Source organism: Mesitornis unicolor, unplaced genomic scaffold (genome assembly GCF_000695765.1).
Source record: "Mesitornis unicolor isolate BGI_N332 unplaced genomic scaffold, ASM69576v1 scaffold2551, whole genome shotgun sequence".
NCBI lineage: Eukaryota > Metazoa > Chordata > Aves > Mesitornithiformes > Mesitornithidae > Mesitornis > Mesitornis unicolor.
Genome location: NW_010165582.1, coordinates 63655 through 84872, shown reverse-complemented (window position 1 = coordinate 84872; position 21218 = coordinate 63655).

The window sequence follows — 21218 nt, the reverse complement described above, 5'->3', positions numbered from 1 at the left end:
AAAAAAAGCAAGATAGAAAAAAAAAGCCCCTGGAGAAATAATACACTGACTCCTCTAAGCACCATTCATTCCTTGCTAGTCTTTATGCTGTTCCCTCTGTTTGGGCCAAAAGCTGTTCATAGCTGGATTTCTTGTCTCTGCAGACTGTCCAGCTCAAAGAAGGTCCCTGACAAAAGATCCCATCTACAAATGATCATCTGATGAAAACGAATATCCATCTTTTTAACCTAAATGCCAGCAGCAGCACTTCTTTCTCCTGAGAGCTCCCCATACAATCCCTATTAAATTAAACCAGAAAACTGCTCACTCATTCCTTTTTAAAGTAGCAGATTACCCATAATCCCCTCCCTAGGAATTCAAATTTTCTTGCCTTTCGAAAAGGGCTCAGACAAGTCATATCTAAAAAGAGGCCACTTAGAGACCTGCCACACAGGATTAAAAAGCAAATAAAAGTAAACTCCTAGTAAAAACGTCACCTTTAATTTCCTCAGTGACAAGGCCTGCAACAAGATCGGTACCCAGTTACTAAACTACATTACCCAAGAGGCCACGGGTCTCAGATCAAATTTCGCACCTAATTTCCTGCTATAAAAGGCTTTGTGGCCAGCTAAAGCTTTTCATAAATTATTTAGGAGAGTGGTGATATCATTTTGTAGATTGCTATTATTAGGTGAGGAAAAGAGAGTAGCTTCTAAAAAGTTGTGCTTTTTTTTTTTAGGGGCCTATAATATCACTTAGCTGTCTTGCTTTTTCTGGAGTTAATAATTTAGCCTTTTATTTTTAAAAATTTTTATTCTTATTTGCAAGAAGGTACTTTTAAGTTAAATCTTTATGCTAGCATGACGAAAAATTTCTGATATTCAGCCTTTCGTAGCACAGAGTTTGAATTGTTCTGAAATTCACAGTTGTGCTTTGATATGAAGGAGTCAAGCAGCAAAACTTGAATTCCAAGAAGGAAAATCTCCAAGCTATTTGCAAACCAGTGCATGTGCCTCTCTTGCTTCAGGCTGCTGATCAAATTATGGTGTGGGTTAGCTGAGGATTCAGAGGCTTACGTATTTGTCAGAGTCTACTTGTAAATATAGTTTGCATCTGCATTTGAAAAACCCTAGCAGAGTCGTTAAATGTTCTAATAAAAGGAGGAAGAAAACTGATGTTAAATAGAAAGGCTTTAAATTAACATCAAAGTATTGTATTTTTCATAAGGGATGTGTAAGGAACTTGTCTGTTTTCAATGTTCCAGTAGTGTTTAGATTATGTCACTATATCTATTGTACGTTGTTTGGGTTTTTTGCTGGAGAGTGAAGGTAGGGATTTATATCTGAATACTGTCTAGTTTCTCTGCAATTGAATTTGGTACATGGAAGAAAATAAAATGGCATTTAAAGTCTTTGGGTCTAGGCTCATGTTCTCAAAGATACTTTGGTGCTCACAGAATCAAATATTAATACTCTGAGCTTTTAGGCCCTAAATATCAAGGCAGACGATATCTTGAAATTACACTACTTAGCTTCCTAGCTTGAAGTGCACAAGTCTCTTTTTGTACCACAGAGAGATTTACTATTACAACTGATAAGAAATGCAAGCACACAATTAGTGTTAGTTTTCACTGAAGGCTTCATAACAACAATCTACCTCCTATGTTCCTTATTGTTTAATGAGGCACCTGCTGGGAGTTTTAATGTGTGGAGGGTAGGTATACTTAGAAGTATGGTCTGATTTAAATACATGTTGTTTTGATGGGATCTACTCAATTATAAATGCAGAACTCTGATATAAAAACACAGCTCCTCCTAAAGAACTAATAGCTAGGCTTTAATTTAACCATTAAGTACTTCCAAATATAAGCACTCAATTAAAGCATCAGGGAAACCTCTTGTAGACTGTAAACAAGGATCCTCTACATTTTTCCCCCCCAATGCCCCTTCCTGCCTTCGTAACTTATTTCTCTGCATAAGAAGGCAAGCATTTTAGCACTGCTGGTTTTACCAATCCAAGGGGAATAACAACCAGGATGTTTTACTCTTCCTGTGCAAGGATAGAAGATGCTGCTGCTTCTGACCTCGATGTTCATATAGCATGAAGTGGGAGACCAGAGAGGGACTCCAAGCAGTGGCAGCCACCTCTGATGCTGGCAGGTCCTGCCATGCCCCAAACGGGCTCACACGAGCCAGAGCAGTGCATGGGCATATGTTGTCAGAAATGAATGCTAATTGCTCTCGCATTGACAGGCCAATAGAGCTGATTGGTTTTTAATTTCTTGGCACTGGGAATCCAGCCATGTGCTGCACAAATTGAGCAGCACTACCCAGGTATCGCTCAGGCTGTTGAGCGATGCCAATGGCTGTGCTGTGCTGAGATATTTCCATCAGTGCTGCCCAGGTTGCTTCTTGCTACATCATTACCTCCCTGCCAGCACCCGGCCGTCCTGGCCTGCCGGTGATTTCTCAGGAGCTAGTGATTATTCTTCCTGAGAGATGGGCTTTTGTGGAGAATGGCACAGCAAATTTGGCCTCATATCTTCTTTTCTGCTCATCCCTTCAGCTTATGGTGTTTCCAGCCAAGTGTTTGTTGCAGGAACTGGTAAATAAAGAAAATGCTATTTGGGGAACCAAGGGGAGACAGGCAAGTTTAGGGGAGACTACCTGCTGCTCGCTGTTTCAGTTAGAGTAAGAGCAGGGAAATATTCAGGAGATGGAGCTCACAACACACAGCCAGTAGTAAGTGAGGATGGCATTTCGGAGAGATGAATAATAATACAGGCAAGTTGTCCTTTCCACCTATCTTCTGCCTAATTTGTCAAAATACTGCAAGTGGGCAGAACGTAACAACCTGTCTGCATGACACCTTGCCCTGGGTTAGCACAATGTGAATTATTTTATGCAAAGCTGATAGAGAAATACAGCTGTATGTCTACAATTAACACCTACTTGTAGTTTAGCTTAATTCTAAGTTACAATAAACTCTACTTATTCTTAGCTCAGTTAACTGTGAAGAAAAAGTTACAGAGTCACTTCAAGGCATTTAGAAATATTTCCGGGAAACTAAAATTTGCCTTCTCTGCTGCACATTGAAACTTTGATGAGTGTTGTAAAAAATAAACCACCATTAATTAAGTGTGGGTTTTCTTTCTTTCCCTTTTCCTTTCCTTTCTCCATTCTGCTGGCTAAGCAGCTCATGTCATTCATATTTCTCAGCTGGAGAAATATGAATTAAGATTATTTGTATTGTTAGAACAGAATTTAAAACCCAGGCTCAATTGTAGGCGTGGGTAGCTGTACATACAGCTAGCAGAAAGGGCCTGGAGCTGGCGTGACGGGGTAGGACTGCTGGCTGAGCAGTCTGTTTTACTAACTTGTCTAAATCAGGAACATGGATTTTATCTTTTCTGGAGATCCAGTTCTGCTCAGTGAACTTGTGTCTCATGAATTTATCAGGTGTTTTAAATTAGTGATCTTCAGCTTCTGCTGCTTTAACTTACAAACTGCTGAGGACTTCCTAAAGAACGTGTGGACAGCTGTGTTGTGCCTTGAGGCCTGATGGACAGTAGATATATTCTTGTTGACTTGCTACTTGCATACCCTCTGAATTAGGGCAGGGATTTTAAAGAATCACCAGAGGATAAGTAAAAACACAGTCCCTAATACTGTAGGAGAGGTATTTAGAGTAATCAGCATTTTGTAGCATCAGTAACTACAAAAACAAGTCATGAAAGAAATGTGGGATCTTGTGAATCTCTTTTGGTCATTTCCACGTGACCACTTGAGCTTTCCAATGACTGCCTTCATCTCTAAGTCTTTTAAAGTTCCAAGTTTAAAATCTAGAAAATTTTGTCTAAATTTTCTTAATCTCCTGAGCTTTTGATGCCTGTGGAGACGACAAAGGTGTCAACATAGCTCTTGTTCAGACTTAGGGCGTGCAGCCATGAGATAATCCATCTGAGCTAGAACACTTGCAGTGCTGCTGTGCATTTTTAACATTGCTATGACTTCACTTCTGGAGCCTTTCCACAACAATGTTTCTAGAAGCAGGGCTGAGGAAGAAGAAACCACAAAGATCATAGGATGATGCAAGTTGAAAGAGACCTTGGGAGGTCTCTAGTTCAACCTCCTCCAAACAGGATCAGCTATGGGAACAGATGAGGTTGCTCAGGGCTTTACCCAGCTGGGTCTTTAAACCCCCAAAGATGAAGGCTACACAAACTTCTCTGCACAACCAGTTCAAGGCCAAGCAAGGCAGCACGGTGCCAACTTCTGCTTCATCCTTATAGGGGGCTTTCCACTCCTTGTCTGGGGCCAACAGGGCACTCCTGGGACCAGTAGATGGGTTGCAGGAGCCCAGCCTGCTCAGGGCACTGAATGGCACCCAGGAATCCCAAAACACCAGCCCCAGCAGGGGGGACTACTGCAGGACATGGGCTAAGGTCTGCCTTCCCCTCTCCAAGGCTTTCCTCACTGCCCAGGGATGGTGTCCCACTTTGTGGGTTTTGAGAACCAATAACTGATGTTTCCCCTAGAAGCAGGTTGCCTTTCATGGAAATTGGAGATTTACCATCATAACCAGGAAGGAAGTTCTGCTGAGGCAAAACCCAAAGAAATGTTAGGCTAGGCTAACTCTGTGTGTGATTTTGTGTATCCCAAGTGAATATTCAAGTATTCAGTGCTTTCTGGGAACAGAGTAGATTTTCTGACCCACTGCAAACTGAGTTGCCTGAGCATCACAGGAATATTTGAAACCTGTGTATGAGTGGCAGTGGGGTGAGGCTACGGCAGATGTAAAGAGTCTATTTTGGCATTTGGCCATAAACTTGAATAGCAGAATAACTCCTCTGTCTCGAGGGTCAGGAATGGCTGTGCTGGTTAGCCTCAGCTTAAACCTTGTGAGTTTAATTTGGCTTGATAGCCAAATACAACCAGGCTGAGGTCAGCCAAGGCGGTGGCTGGTTATGCGGGCAGTCTGTATTTATTTTTTTTCCTAAAACTCACTGGAATCCATTTGCAATGACAGATGCCATAGAGTGTATCTGCCTGATCGTTCACAACTGATAATATAGCTGGAGATAGCTCAGTGAGCCTCTCCATCATGAATTTCCATTTTATTTTATGGTCTTAAATATTCTCACTGCCTTCAGATTGGAAATCGTATTGTATCTATTTTGCTGGTTTTTGAACACTGCCATTTTTAGGGGGTTATTAGTTTTCCCCTTTGCTAAGTTCAGCTCCTTACTCCTTAGCAAAGAAAGTATAACTAAGTAAATAAAACATGTTTTCTTTTTACCTTGTCATTCATATGACTTGGGAAAGCGGTAAGTTACAGATACCTTTGTTTTATGTGTGTGTGAACCTGCAATCAATACCAACCACTTTCCTGTATTTGAATTTTGTGGTTTGTTTTGGCTTTTTTTGTTTTGTTTTATTTGGAGGTTTTTTTTTCATTGCTTACTCAGAAAAAGACACTTAAACATTCAAAGCCAGTAAATGTACATAGCTAGCCATGAAGTGATTTTTTTGTCCCTGCTTTTCACATTTTTATATTTGGCATGACTTGAAAAAGACATTCTTCTTTTCTTACAGAGTATGAAATTGAAATAGAACTTTTCTTTGCCTCTGCTGAACTCCTATTCCTAACCATATTAATTTTGAATACATCCTTACGTTCACCAGATATTGTTCCTCTATTTTTGTCATCACTAACTTTGGTCCATCTGACGAACTTTTCGTCAGAGAAGCTGAGAAATAACATGGCAGGGGTTTGATTCAGGTTGGCAAACAGCAGCAGATTTGCATTTGCTTTGCATTGAGGTCTTGGCTTTCCACGTGCCACGGTACAGCCACTCCTGCAAACCTCCCCTTGTTTTCATTCACAGCCTGAGATAAACGGATGTTTCCAAGATGTTTAGCTCCTGAAAGGATTGGTCTGCTCATATTCTTGCTATTTTATGCTGCATGGCATTTTTTTATTTGGGTTTTTCTTTTTTCAGTTGTATTATGAAGAGAACAACTTCAGTGTCCCATTGTGAGTTTCTCATATTCAAGATGACAGCTTAGGCACGGCAGTAAGGTAGTAAACAATGGTCCATCAGAGCTACCACGAGCAGGAAGCAATTTAAGACGTATTGGAGAATGAAGAGCAAATGTACATTTGTCACTACAACTACATGGAAGCTGCTCTAAAATTTTATGACAAATCTTCTGCAGCAGTTCAGCTGCAGAAGGAATGTCTTGTAGCAGAGCAGAAATCGAAAGGTTTCATTCATCAGCAGTGTCTCTTTGACGGCCTTTTGCATTTTTTTCAGTTCTAGTCAGATAAGTGAATGTAGTCCACATGCCAAGGTCAGTGGTTTGCTTATTCTCTGTAGTAGCTACACTGGAATCATTACATTTGTAGGGGTAAGCATTGGCCTCTGTCACACCAAATACTCAGAATACAGGATTTCTTAGATCTCTATATTAGATAGACATATTTCAGAAGTGTATTTGCAGAGTGAACTGTGTTTCTGGTTCAAAGATCCTTGAGTTGTAGAGGAAGCTTCCCCTTCTTCCTTTGGCTTTGCATGAGGCCTTGTATGCCAAAGTAGATCTGTAATTTATTAAAGATAACACTTACACACTATTATGGCCACAGAAAGAACACATTGACCAGGTCTGTAGGCTCAGTCAGTGCCATGCAAGCTTGAAGAACAGCAACTCTCATTATTCTAATTATGCAGCTGAAGTGATGGGGAGTTTAAAAGCGTGATAGATAAGTTAGAAAGTGAACCAAGGAGCAGGATCTCTTTGTGAAAGGACTGAAAATAAGGACAAGAAAGATGGGAACATGCAGATTGGAAGATACCAGATAAAATTGTGTAGTAACAACTGGGGCTTATGTGTGTACCTGGCATAGATAATTAACTAATTCAGAAACATTGATAGATTGATGAAAGACTAATCAACAGGAAAATGCATGATCTGGCATCTGAGGTATTTATTATTTGTGTATGAAAGAACTGGTGACTTGTGTTGTGCGCGCTTGATTGCTGGATGTCTTGTTATGTTTTGAACTAACTCACTAATGAATAACTGAACTCATTACTCATTAAACTAATCCACCTGAATGGTGAATTTGGACTTGACCAGGAACTGATGGCTGAGGTGCTACAGAGAAGTTTGCATTAATATTGGTTAATGGATACAGAGCTCGTTATGGAAAAATGAAGAATGAGGCTTGGTGCTTGTAGTAAAGGCCAGAGGAGGTGAACCTTCCCGTGGAAGGAGCAAATTTGACCCAATTGTAGTTTGTTCTGCTCTGTGCCTTTCTAGCAAAGAAAAAGTCACCTGTGGAGCACATCTGGGGATTTTATGTTTACTTGGCAGCCACAGAGGTATAATGTTTGAGGAATATGAAGGTGCAGTTATTTTACTTAAAGAATTCTGGCTGCTGGAATATCACATATTGTATTTTTCTGGGGGCTGGGGACAGAAAAAGAATCTGTATATCCTTCCATTAGAGTTTCTGGCAGAAAGGTGCCTCTTTCAGCATAGACGGAGGGGAAAATATCTCTTTGTTTTTTGCTAACAAGTTAATAACATCCCTTTCTATTGCAGATCTTCCTGGTTTGAGGGAACAATGTTTTCTAGAATTAATGTAGCTATGCTGGTTTGAAAAGTACATTGTGAGCCACAATAACTTCCCCACTGCATTCAATTTTGCGTCACTTCTATTGTATTTTAACGTTTCTCTGAAATGAAAAAGCTGTATCTTTTCCTTCTTTCAGTGTACAAACAAGCACGTTGTGTCAGGTCACTAAATACAACGTATTTACAGCAACCATTATTAGCAGATCAGATTAAATGTGCCGTGATGCTTCGATTCTTGGTTTAATCAAGCACTTCAGATATTTTTCGAAAAGCAGGAATAGATCTCAATTATTTATCTATCGTATTCTTCCCCAGAATTTTAAGGAAAAGATATTTTTTTCCAAATCTTGGTAGAAAAAATATGGATATTGTTCAGAGCTTCTGTATCAGCTCTTTCTTGTTGTTTTTCCTTGCTGTCACTTCCGTATGGTTCATACATTTTAAGTAGTAGAATAAGAATGTGAATCTCTGGACATGTGTTTTATTAGTATAGCCAAATAAATAAATGAATTGCCCTAAAAACTGAAAGTGCCCCTTGAGATTCACCGAGCCATTCACAACCTAAGTTTGACAGGCAATGATTTAGCCAAACCATCTATAACTTTTATTTGAAAAACAAGGACAATTAAAAATAGGATGAGGCATTTTGGTCATGAATTATTCTGATCAGGAATGTAACTAGATTTTTATTCCAATGCCCAAATGAAATATCTCCCTGCATATCCAGTGAGTTTCATTACAGCTTCAGTTTTATTACCTCACTTTGAGAGATTTAATCCTTTTCTTGGAAACACATTACTCTTCAGAAAGTACAAATAAAAATGAAATACAATAATAATTTTTGGGGGTGGGGAGAGAATAACAGGAGAGAAGGAACCAACTTTTATATTGGAAATGAATAAACCTTTATGTTGTTATTGTGTTGAGATGCTCTTAGCATTTCAGCAGCCTTTTTGAAAACTCAGGAAAGGCCGAGCTGAGAGGCTACAGATGTGCCTTAGCTTTGTGCCATGGTACCCCCCTCACCAGCAGTACCAGCTCAGCGGTCACTATGTGGTCACTGTGGTGGCTCCTTGGAGGCTCCAGGTGACCCATGAGCGGTCGCTGCCTGGGACTGTGAGGAGACCCAACTTCAGGGATTTACCTCCACACTTTGAAGCCTCTTGGAGTAAAGACCAACATCTCCTGGGATGAGGGAAAAGACACAGAGCTGCACCAGGCCAGGTTATTTCTAGTTATTCCTCAGCAGCAGGGACAAACCAAGGGATTCCTCTTTTATCCTGGTGCTACTGCCAATGAAAGGAGCCTCCGTGCTGGAGCAGGGAGGAGAGCTCTGGAACCAAGGTCCTTGGGGATGGGGAAGCTCTGATACAGCTCTTGAGTGTTGGAGGTGAAAATGTGCAGCCTAGGAAGAGAAATCTTGCTGCAGCCAAGTATTGATAGGTCCAGCATGTTTCTTTTCCATGAAAGCCACCTTCCAAAGGAACTTTTTGATTAATTTTTTATTTTTGAGTAACCTAGAAAATGTTGCTCATAATTTTTCATTCTTTCCTTGCTCCAATTTTCATCAGTGTCTGGACATCTATAAATCCAGACTATTTTGTGCATGAAGCGTAAAGATTAATGCTTCAGAATAAGTTTATCTTTTTAACAGTACTGTCAAAGGCTGAAGTATGTTACCCACAATTTAAAAATAAATCGCATCATAGATATTTTCTGTCTGAAAATGAATTGGCTCCATTGAAATTTGGATAGAAATAAAATTAGTGTGTCGGTAGGTAAAGGTGAGGTTTTTTAACCTACTTTCTTGAATTTGTGCAGGATGATGGCTTAAAATGTAACTAAAAAAAGGGGGGGGGGGGGCAGCAACAGAGAACAGCGAAGAATTCCTGCAATTAAACCTGACAGTTGAATTTAGATGCAAAAGACATAGGGTCAGACTTTAAAAATTTCTGGCACCCAACTGCCATGTCTGTTTTGCTTCTGGGAGTCTTAACAATTGACATGGAAAATAATGGGAAAAATAAACTGATCCTTTCGCGCACTGGTGATGTAACTTGTATGATAGAGCCCTGTGGGGACCAAAAAAAGGGATTCCAAATATAAAATAATAGAAAACCTTCTTTTCTATTAGTACGTAAGGAAAGTTGTAGGAATGGAGTAGTTTATAACAGCTTATGTACATGGCCTATGTTTGATTTAAATTGAGGTTTCAGTTTCCAGGAAAACAGATTTCCACATGCTAATTGTTTTAATTCAAATAGTAAAAGACCTAGAGGGAAATATCAAGTCTCAGTCTATGAAGAAATTTCCAAGACAGATCACTTTGTAGTTAAACTCACAGGAAATGAAAAGTCAATGGAAATTGGACCTGAAGCACAAGAACAGCCAAAGACGGGCAAAGACTAAGTAAAGGAAATTAAATGACACTAAAGGAAACAGTACCACCTCACAGGAAGATACTTCATCCCTGTGTATTTTGTAAACAGAAATGTCTTCAGCCACCACAAAGGCAGAACTTCCTTCCCTAAGCTCTGGCTGCACACCACCACAGAGCCACTCGCAGTGCTGGGGATGCGCATGAGCCAATGCCCCAGACTGGCTGTATTTTCACAAGTACACACCATGGGTGATGTACATCAGCATTTAGGATGAAGGAATATTCATCCCAGACACCTTTACCTACCAGCTCTCTGCTGTTTATTCCTGCAATGGCTCCCGCTTCCCAAGATCATCTTCTTCCTTTTCTTCCCGTGGGTTATCTGAACGTTTTCATTGTAACAGGACTTTTCAGGGAGGCTGTTATCAGAGGCACTGATGGGCTGTGTGAAAATACAATGCTTACCTCGGGGAGCAGAGTCAGTCAAGCCACAGCAGTATGAAACCCAGCGCGCAGCTCATTTACCCTGCCTCATTGAGGAGCTTGGCAGCCTGCTCTGGTCTCTGTGCTGCTGCATCCATACTGCTGCTGGTAGCCAAACTCCTTAGTTTCGGGTTTGTGTGGTTGTTTCTGCGCTGTGCAGAAGCTGATCTGCAGCACACCCTGACCTTCCCTGTTATGCTTTTAACTTGTGCAAATACTTCTGATTTATTTTTTTCTTTCAGCTTCTTCTAAAAGAAAAGATGCTCAATGCAAGGATAAGGTGCTACTCACTAAGGCACAGATTGAGACGAACTGAAAGTACCAAGAGACCTTGTTCTGTTTCTTTTAAAGGCTTCGTCAAAAAGCTGGAGGCCAGCACACCCCAGGGAACTCCAGTCTTCCCGAAAGGTTTGAGTCAGCCTGGCCGTGAGTCAAACTGGTGGGCACAGAATGAGTAGTGCTTTCAAGCCCGATGCTGTCATTAAGCGATCTCTTCTGATTTAAAAGGTTAACAAGCAAACAGAAATAAATAAGAGGTTTTCTTTCGCATCCTGAGAACTCACAGAGCACAGCCTCTGCTTGAACTGTACATGCGTATGCACACACAGGCACATGCAAAAGAAATGGAAATGTCCATCACAGCTGAAAACTCAGGCTTTAAACCAGACCTCATTATGTGTTCACTGAGAGGAACAAAAAAGAGTGTTATTTGCTGTGACTTTAGTTTTTTGAAGGCTCACTTCCTTCCTTAAATAACATAAATTAAAACATCACTGAAGATAGTGATAGTAAACTGGATTTGTGGAGGAGCCTTCTCAAGAGATAAGTAACTGCAGAAAACACTGTCAGTGAATAAGGAATGCAAAGTCTTCTGGTCACAAGGGAGAACCCTTTCACCCTAATTTGAAGATGAACAGCTTTGCAGCTATATCATTTTTTCTTGCTCTTCCACAGATACTGCTCTATGCTTGATCTTATCAATACTGACAGTAGAAATCTTAAGCATATGTTTTGTATCTTGGACTATTTCCCTTGCATGATGGGAGGTCCCCCCAGCAATAAAGTCTTCACTTGAAAAATTGTTTAACACATTGTCATAAGCACATAAGCAGCTTTTTTTTTTTGGCATTAAGTGCTAAGTTGCTAATTGATTTTACAGACTAGGAATGGATCTCATATTATAGGATAAGGTGGGCATCGTGGAAAGTCAACCCAGATCCACAGAGAAGAGCAAGATTTCAGAAAATTGCCATGGAACATGCAAACTCCAGGCTACTGCTTTGGAGGTGCTTTGGGAAAACCCTTACTAAGGCTATCCCCAGTGTGAGCAACAGGGATAGTAACTGATGCTCCAGCTCCCCCTTGGAATCAATGCATATAGAAACTGAAACCTGTTGTCTTGAACTTGCGCTTTGGAAGACTGTCTAAAGAAAAGGACTTTTGCCAGTCCAAGGTCTATTACAGAGCTCTTATATTGGAAGAACTATAGTTAAATTTCTAAAATACGTCATTCAAACCAGGGACTGTCTAGCAATAATATCCCCTTACTGTCCACAGAACTACTTTGCCACTTGCTCTTCTGTTCAGCTGCCTGGTCTCGGTTATCGCTGTCTCAGCACAGATGGCTTCCTGAGATACTGAACTAAGCCTTTCTTCAGTTATCTCACTCACTTTAACTCCCTTTTGCCCCCAGATATTTCTCGGACAGACGGTGAGCCCTGACAGCAGGGCTGTGCTGGCACTGTGTTCCGATGTCAGTATTCAGGCCAATCGTGTGCTGTCCATGCACATCCTGACTGCAGCTGGGGCCGCAGGTAGGGCCAGCAGCTGCTCCCCCATGTAGAAAAAACCTCGCATATGGCCAGGGCTCCAGACGCAGCCTTCATTTCTGTTCCATTTTTGCTCCTTGGCAAGGACTCCAGACTGCCACCAAGCCCACAGGCCTGTTCAAGATTGCCCCTGTATCGTGTAATGCAGAGGTAAATAAGATTTGTCAAAAATACAAGTGTAGGAGGTTTCAGACAGCTCCTGGAAGCCAGCAGCTCAGGTTTACACAGGCACAGCTCAGGATCGCAGCCAGCCGTGCCATCTGCACTGGGGTGGTGCATGGCCCGCAGTTGTGCCCGTGCTTTGCTGAGGAGCCCCTTCTCGCAGCACCCTCCCCTGCCCACAGCCTGGCCCAGCTGCCTGCAACCTGGCACCAGTGAACACGAGTGCAAGGGAGATGCTGCCTGTCAGCTCTGATGGGCTTCACAGATGCAGCTCTCCTGAGGCTGTGTGCTTAAGGTCTGCAGAAAGCTTTGGCATGTCAAAAGCAGTGTAAATGCTAAGCATTTTGATTATTGTTGTGCATAAGAGGCCCAGTCCTGATAGTCACTTAAGAGATTTCATTCTGCTTTATGAAGCATACTTGGTAATAAAAAAGTATAATAAAAAAAACCGAAGTCCTAGTGTAATACCTAGTACTGCCATTAAACATTTTTTTTTGTTAAAAAGGAGGAAGTCCTTAATCTGCTTGAAATGCAGAGCACCATCAGCTGCTAATTGTAGAAATAAATAACAGATGCATGCAATCTTCCTCTATCTGACTTTCCTTTTTATTTTTCAAAACTATTATCTTTTTCTTTCATTCATACAAGTCACTCTGCTGACCTGCTCAGGCACAGGTCTCTGCTTGCAAAGCAAGCCCGATTGATAGCAAACCCTCTGCTTCCAGATCCATAAATCTTCTCCCATAAGTGCTTGGATATTGGTTCAGAAAGTGGGCAATGAAATAAAAATAACAGCAGAAAAGCATCTTGAGTAGTTGGGAAAAAAATCCTCCATTGGATGCAAAATAATAATAATAAAGAAAATAAACTGAGCAAAAATAAAGGTATTGAAAATTAATTCTTCTGTTCCCCCTCAGCTCCAACTCTGAGAATGTACTTTTCAGCTCCATCGTGCAAGCTATTCCTCTCTCGGGAGAAGTCCAAAAGGGTTTCAAGTGGAGAATTAAATAGACAGTTTTCTACAAGCTGCTGGAATCTACTACAAAATTATATCCTTTCTGTAGGATTAATTTTTTTTTAAAGATTTCTTGCCAAGCCAGAGCTAAAGCTGAATCTGCACTTCAGAATGCGCTTTGGGGCTCCTGCTCTCTCCCCTTTCTTGAACCGGCTCTCGCAGCTGAGGAGCAGCGGGGAAGGTGAATTTGGCTGCTGCTTCCCACCCCCCCAGCGGGGCTGCAGCCTCAGAGGCGTTGGGCACAGCACCAGCCCCTGGAGCTTGGAGTTTGTCACCTGCGAGCCAGGAGCTGCGCTGAGGTTTCCTGAGCGCCACTTCCTGCCACTTCTTAAAATACAGCCCCGGGCTGCGATCTCCGGCAAGTAGGGTCCGACCTCGCAGCTCTGGCTTCTGGAGCAATGATGGGCTTGAATTTATCGGCATTGCACTAACACACGGGCATCGCTGATTTTCTCAGACATAGGCATAACGCAGAACATCTTAGCCATAGCTCAAGCAGCGAAGGGCCACGTACGGGTATTAAATACCTGCTGCGCTGCATCATACTCTGTGCTGGGAGCTATTTGTAGGAAGCAAATAGAAATTGAAAGGTTTACTTCTTTATTCACTTAAATTAGAAATTGGAGAGACTTAGAAAGAGCGCAGCACTCATGTGGCTTGAGAAGCTACAAAGCAAATATTTGGATAACGCAGAATATCATTTACATCTGAGATTCTCAGACAGATAGGTATCCCAAACACCCATCTGCCTGCCTGTCTATCACCATTGTATCCTGGGGTTATATAGGCAACAACAGGACAACTTATCATCTCCTCTTGTAATAATCTCAGTAATTTACTGGGGTTGTATATTAAAAAGTCTTTCCGTACCGCTAAGCATTTGCATACATCCATCAGCCAGCTTGTATACGTGGGCTGGCAGATGATTTAATACTGCCAAGAAGGCTTAAAATGTGGATAAATGTTTTTGTAAGGATTGTTGATACTGTCATACCAAGAGTAAGGAGGCCAAAGACTTGTCCTAGACATAATGTCTGGCTGAAGAAATCCTAAATACATCACTGTCTGAGGGGGGGACTATCATCTTCTTTAGGAAAGATTTTAGGACAACAAATGTCTAGTCATGCAGAATAGACATTCACTCTAATAATTTTTAATCCATATACCAAATCAAAGTTCTTGAGTGATTTTCCCAGTGTGGCTGCAGTTTGAACCTCCAAATCTTACAAAGCTGATTATTTGTGTGTCTAATTTTCCAGCACACTGGCTCAAATGAGATATACACACTCCTTGGAGCAGCCATTCTGCACACAGGAAGGCAATAGGGGATATCAGGGATGGGAGTAGGAGGGTACACACCTGTGGCTGGGACAAGCTATAAACCCAAATCCAACTGAACCCAAATACATTAACTTGACTCAAACGTTTCCTGGAGCAAAGTGATGCCAATGCTTCAAGGCTTCAAGACAGGCAGCACCTTTAACTACACACCTATGGTGCATTTATTAGAGAGATTTTTAATACTTTGAGAATGCAAACAAGTAATAATGATTTGAGAGATGTATGTCTATTGCTAATGTACTTTATCTGAGTCATAGTTCCAAATATTTGTCTGAGTTGATCCACAGCAGGTCCCTGTGTCAATTAATTTGATATTACAAGGTAGAATAGAGAATTATATACAGTTCTCTACTATACTCCACAAGAATTTCCCAGAAGAAATACCTACTGGCTTTACTAAATTGATTCTTACACTAGTCACCCACAGAAAGAATTTAAAGGAATCCGAGCCTCCTTATCCATGAATTTAACATCATAAGCAACTACTTCTTCAATAAAATATTTACTTTTCCTGCCTCAGCACTGAGAGGGATATTTTACAATAAGACCCTGGTGCTTACGCCCACCTCTGCAGTTTCATTCGCAGCACAAGACGTGCGGGTGAGTCACCTGCAGACATGCTGGGAGCTGGGAGCTCAGCAGGGCCGGGGGACCCCCACGCTTTGCTCTGTCTTTCTAATCAGCCAGCCTGCTCTTCTCCAGGGCATTGCTCAGACATGGCAGGATTTAATTCCTTAACAAAGAGGAATAATTTAGATTGTTTCACTCACAGAAGCCTGGAAATTCTTGCTGTGCAAGTTGGAGTTTCTGTTGGGATTAAATGAGCTTGGCCAATTCAGCCCTAAAGATCTAACCCATTTCGTCTTGCTGCTGTATTATTTTTGCCACAGAAAAATCATGCTTCCTATTGGCTTTGGCTTAGTGGATGGCTGTTGAACTATAAGCAATTTTTAACATGTCGCTTTGCTCTTCCCTATCCCCAGTCCAATGTGTCTCGATTTCCATTTCAAATGCAGCTCTGATCTGTCTAATCTTTTGCTTCCTCAACATTTTCAAGGAACTGTAAATTCTACAATTTAATTAATGGGTCAAAGAGGCTGAGCCTTCTTCATGCAAAATAGAACCTTACAGTGATTAATTAAAATTGCTATCACTGTTCCAACTTGTTAGATAGACTTCAGCATGGCATATTCTGCTAAGGACATTATAGAGTGCAAAACAAAGTGTGCTAAACTTAGAGAAGCAAAGGGAAAAGTGATTATTACAAATAGAGGAACATTTTTTGCAGTATGCAGAGACCAATTATTAAAGGACACTGTCGAGAGTTACGATTAAATTTGGTCAGGCTTAATATTCGCTCTCTTGTGCTGTGCTGGCAGATGTCTCTGGGGTTCAGGTAGCTTTTAACCACACACCAGTTCACCCTTAAAAATGAAGGAGGAATAAAAGCAATATTTTCATAAACTGCAAAGCAACAGTGCATCGCACAGTCTCCTCTGGCTCTTGTAGAAGCACCTAAGTAATGAGAACTGATTTTCAGAATTATGTTGACAAGTTTTGGGTATGCAGAAGTTAGCAAACAAATGAAACAATATTAATTTGAGATGCTATCGGACATATTAGGGAGAAATATTTTAGTGTGTTGGAGAGACAACAGTCTTTCATTTATCACCTACTTTAGACCTTATTAATGAAATTCTAAGATGCTGCATGACTGAAAAAAATAAAATACTGAAAATAACCTGAATATGAGGAAGACCACATTGGTCTCTCCTACTTTCTTTGCTTGGTCATTTAGGACAGGTCCTTCTTTTTAATACAAGCTTCGGCTTTTGTGGAGTGATAGCATTGTAATTACCATGTTGGCTTGTCTAATACGTGTTTAAAGGACTTTAGTTTTGCCTAGGTTCTCTGTATATGTCATAGCCACAATATCCCCATGCCTGAAGAAGGATAAATATAAATGCATTCTATTTTTTTCTTATCAAGATGAATTATCTGCTTTCCTATCAAGGAGATGTTCCGTTTGCAACTAGGGACCTAAAGCCAAAACCTCAATAGATGCTTGCATGGAGAAATAAAGCTGGAATATTGTCTGAATGATGTGGCTTTGGAGGTGACCTTGGGTCAGGGACTCCCTTGCTGAGAATATTGCATGGCTCTGCTCCCAGTGGCCCAGCGCTGCCCCAGCTTACTCCAGTGCTGCACTGGGGTCACAAGTGCTCTGTGCTGGTCGTGAGCCTGTAGTAACACTGTCTTTTATGGATGAGCCTTAAGCTGCCCTTGAAGTGGACTTCATGCTGTAAATCTGAAAGTGCCACTTTATGACCAAAGAGAGGTTCTGAGCACACGTGGGACTCACTCTGCCAGGGCTAAGGTCGCACTCGATTTATTAACACGTTGATACAGACCATCTGCATCATGGCCATCGTATTGGAAGGGGAGTGGGATGAAGAGCACTTCTATTCCATGGGCTGCCCTTCCCATGTAGTATAGTTAGAGAAACCTAATCTTAACCACGCTCTTGGGTCAAATTATAGGTTTAGGAGAGTTTCTACCTATTTTCAGGGAAGAAAGTGCAGAAATACTTATGCTAGGGGGAGTGTGATAGGAGGCAGAAGATGCTGAAGTGGTAACCCTCACCAATTCAGTACTTCATTTCTAGATGCCTTGTGCAGCTTGTCATTTGTGACTGCACTTAGCAAGAAGCACTAGAGACTTTCTCCCATTCACTGTATAGGAAGTTAGGATGTTTCCACCATGTGCAATGAAGGAAACAGAGATCTTAGAGTGCACTTGGAGGTGTGATAACTCCAGGTTGGTGTGGTATGAGAAAGCCAATGTAGCAGCTAGGAATGAGGGGAACCAGCAAAATTGAACACTTCTAGTTATTCTCAATTGAGCAGAACTGTCATTTACTGTGTGATTTAGTCTTTTGTGCCTTTCTATCTAGAAAATACAGTCATTTCACTTTTCAAACACCTTCTCTCAAGCTCCCAGTGAGAGGATTCCCTGGGAGAAACAGTAGGTGAAATTCCGGCAGTGGATAAAAGAAGTCATTTCTCTTTGTGCATTTTAGAAACCTCAACTTAACCTGTTTTCTTTCTTTCATCCACACGCACACGTCCTATTGCTAGCAGATCCGCCCTTCGGTTAAAAGTTTAAATGCTGATCAGCGTGAGCTGACTTTAATCACCAAGTAAAGGCCACTGACAAACAGCTTTCCCAGTATGGATCCTGTACATACGTTTCCCTTTCCACACCACATTTAAATTTGGAATTAACCCTCTGAGCCCCCCACTAGTCTAAGATGCAAACCGGACTAGCACTGCCATTTGGTAAATGACTGCACAGCGCACCTCAAGTCGCCGACCGACAGCGGAAAGCGCCATCGGGTTTGTGACTCAAATCCTCCTCCAGACCACGGTCTCCCCGTGTTGTGTTGGTTCCCCTCGGCTGCCCGATGTCGAGCACCGGGCTCCGGCTGTGAGAGCAGCGAGCGCTGGACTCGCAGCGTGCGCTGGGCTCGCAGCGTGCGGGGATGCTGCGGAGCGGCGGTGGGTGGCTGCCCTCGGCGGGCACAGACAAAGCGCGGAGGCCGCTTCCCTGCAGCAGCCGGCAGCGATTGCCATGACAACCAGCAAGCTGATTACTCAATTACAGCGTTCCTTTTTAAAAAGTGACATAAAGCCAAGGGACAACACATCCTCGGCTTCCCGCGGTGCTTGATTTTCAGAGCGCCGAGCTATGTTTAACTTTTTAATATACCTTGTGATTATGTTTGCCAACCTGGTTCTGGATCTCTTTTTTAATTGTTATTATCATTATTATTACTTTATCCCCATGTTTTTTGAAACACTGAGAAAGTAAAAAGCTACTGAAAATGCACAATTTTTCTTGTTGCAGCAAAATGTGCAGGTGCAGTCAACAGCCAGTGCCTTACTGGCATGGGAGGACTGTGACAGATGCACATTCGGGAGAGTGCTGGAGCTGTGACGGATTTAGCAAAATGTGCCAAACCTGCTCCAAGAAACCTCAACGGAGCTACTCATACTGCAGTCTCTAAAACTGAGTTGTCTCTTCATGCTGCGCATCCTTTTCATACCTAACGTGCTCCTGCAGGTACCACCATGCTGTTTTCAGAGCTGATGCATTTTTCATCCTTTTGTGTGAGTATAGATTACTGGATATTTTTCTACAATGTAAGAAGAGAAAAAGCCGAGCATATGCTTGTGATACTGGGTTTTGTGGTTTTGTTTAGATCAGCTCAAATTTCTCATGCCAGCTGTGCACGAACTGAGGAATTCCTTTGTTTTCCATAGACATATAATTGCTGTTAGAGCACCTTGAGTGTCTGGTCAAGGTCTTTATTGTGTTGTACATGACAGAGGTGGACAGTGAGAGACATCCTGTACCAAACAAAACAGACCAGCCAGGCTAATGTCAGGGAGGAAAATAGAAGTACCAAAATAGAAAATAGATTTGCTGTTGACCTTGCCTGATTTCATAGGGTCATAGAATGGTTTAGGGTGAAAAGGATGTCTACAGGTCACCTGGTCAAGCCCTCACTCAAGGCAGGGCCAAATTCAAGGTTAGATATGCTTTCAAAGTTAGCAGATATTTTCCAGCCAGGAAAAAGGACAGTTCAGGGTCTTTTTCAGCCAAGCCCGGAGGATTTCCATGGGTGGAAATGCCCCAGGGTCTCTGGGCCCCTGTTCCAGGGTTTAAACCCCCTCATTGCTCTCGGCCTCCTCTCTATCTACCACCTTTCCTGCACAGCAATGCTGCACCGTAGGTCTGCTTTAGCAGAACATGGGAACATCTCTACATAACTTCTCATGGACAACGCTCCAGAACGAAACTGTTTTCATATCTTCTGCCTCAAAAATTGGGTAGCCAGCTTGAAACAGCTCCTGGATTCTGGAGGAAGCTGTCCCAGAATGGTAGTGTTATCTACAGTGTGCAGTCATGATGCAGGTAAAGAGCAAGACACAGAATTTTAAACCCATAACTTGTAAAGGACTGGGTGCAACCTTTTCTCCTCTAAGTTAATATCTGGATTTGTTAGAGAAGTTTTTGCAAGCGGTTTTCACTTTTCACTGAAGCTGCTGAGAGGTTCGGGTTTTAAGTAGCCTGTATGACTTTGCAGAGAGAGATTAGCAGGATTGCTGTCACCATTCCAACAATTTCTTGGCAATACTTTCTTCCCCTCTTCCTATCTCCTCCCTAAGTTTGGATCAGCTCCCCAAACAGGAGACCAAACACTTCAGCCCTCATGACCTCAGACCGAGGATTCACTTACTATATCCTAAGAAGGAGCCTTCTCACAGTCATGTTTTCAGTACTAATACTGTAGGAAAAGAAAGGTCTGAAGATGTATTTGCCAAAGAGTGGTATGGCATGGCATCCCAAGATGTTGCTTTCTTACAATATTCGGTCTCTCAACATACTTGGTTACATGTGAGAGGGATTAACTTTTCAAAACCGCATCACTTCCATTAATAAGGAGAGACAAAAAACTTTTAGTCACGTATTGGTCTCTTACGGGTGGGCAGGCAAGGCTGTCAAATCTGCACATGGATGGATTGGTTTCTCAAGCACAGATTTCCCTGTGTGGGGAAGGAGGGAGACTGGTCCAAAGAGTTCAAGCTATGGGTGACAATTCACTGCTGGTAGAGAAGTTCCTCCTCAGCCACTTCTTTTCCACTTTGGTCTCTTTGGAGTGAGGCCACCTCTCCTCTGACTCCTGCTGGAAAAGAGGCATTGTTTAAATCTCAGCCTTCTGGATTTCATAGCACACTTCAAAGGTCTTTATATGGCTTGTCCTTCAGTGTTCTCACTCCATGGGATCCAGCTGAAAATGTAGCACTTAAACTTAGTACTAGCTCCAGCGAGACTGATGGGAGAAATGCAGAGTTAACGACCAGTGAGTTGTCTGCCAAGGTTTCACCTGAGAGGCCAAGGGGAAGCTGCTGAGACAAAAATTCAGAATATGGCTGCTTTAACAAAGATCAAGGCTTGTTCCTGTGAGCTCTTGGCCACGTTAAGGCCACATCAGCTCTCCTCTCACCACCCAAATGCGCACACACAGCAAATGCACAGATCTTTCCTTTAACCATGTCTTGCTTGAGTGCTGGTCTTGGGAAGAAAAATCAGCCAGTCTGGAGAATCTGCTGTTTATGGTGAACATTAGAATGTATTGATGATCCAGTTCCACTCTGAAGCTCTAGAAGTTCCTAAATCACAGATTTTGAGGAGCTAGGAGAGTTCACTCAGGAAAAGATCACTCCATCTTTGCTGTCCTCTTTGCCCATAGCACTTACTACTGACACTGTCAGAGTTGGGGCATGGCCAGCCTATTTACCCAGGATATTACTGGGGCAGAACTG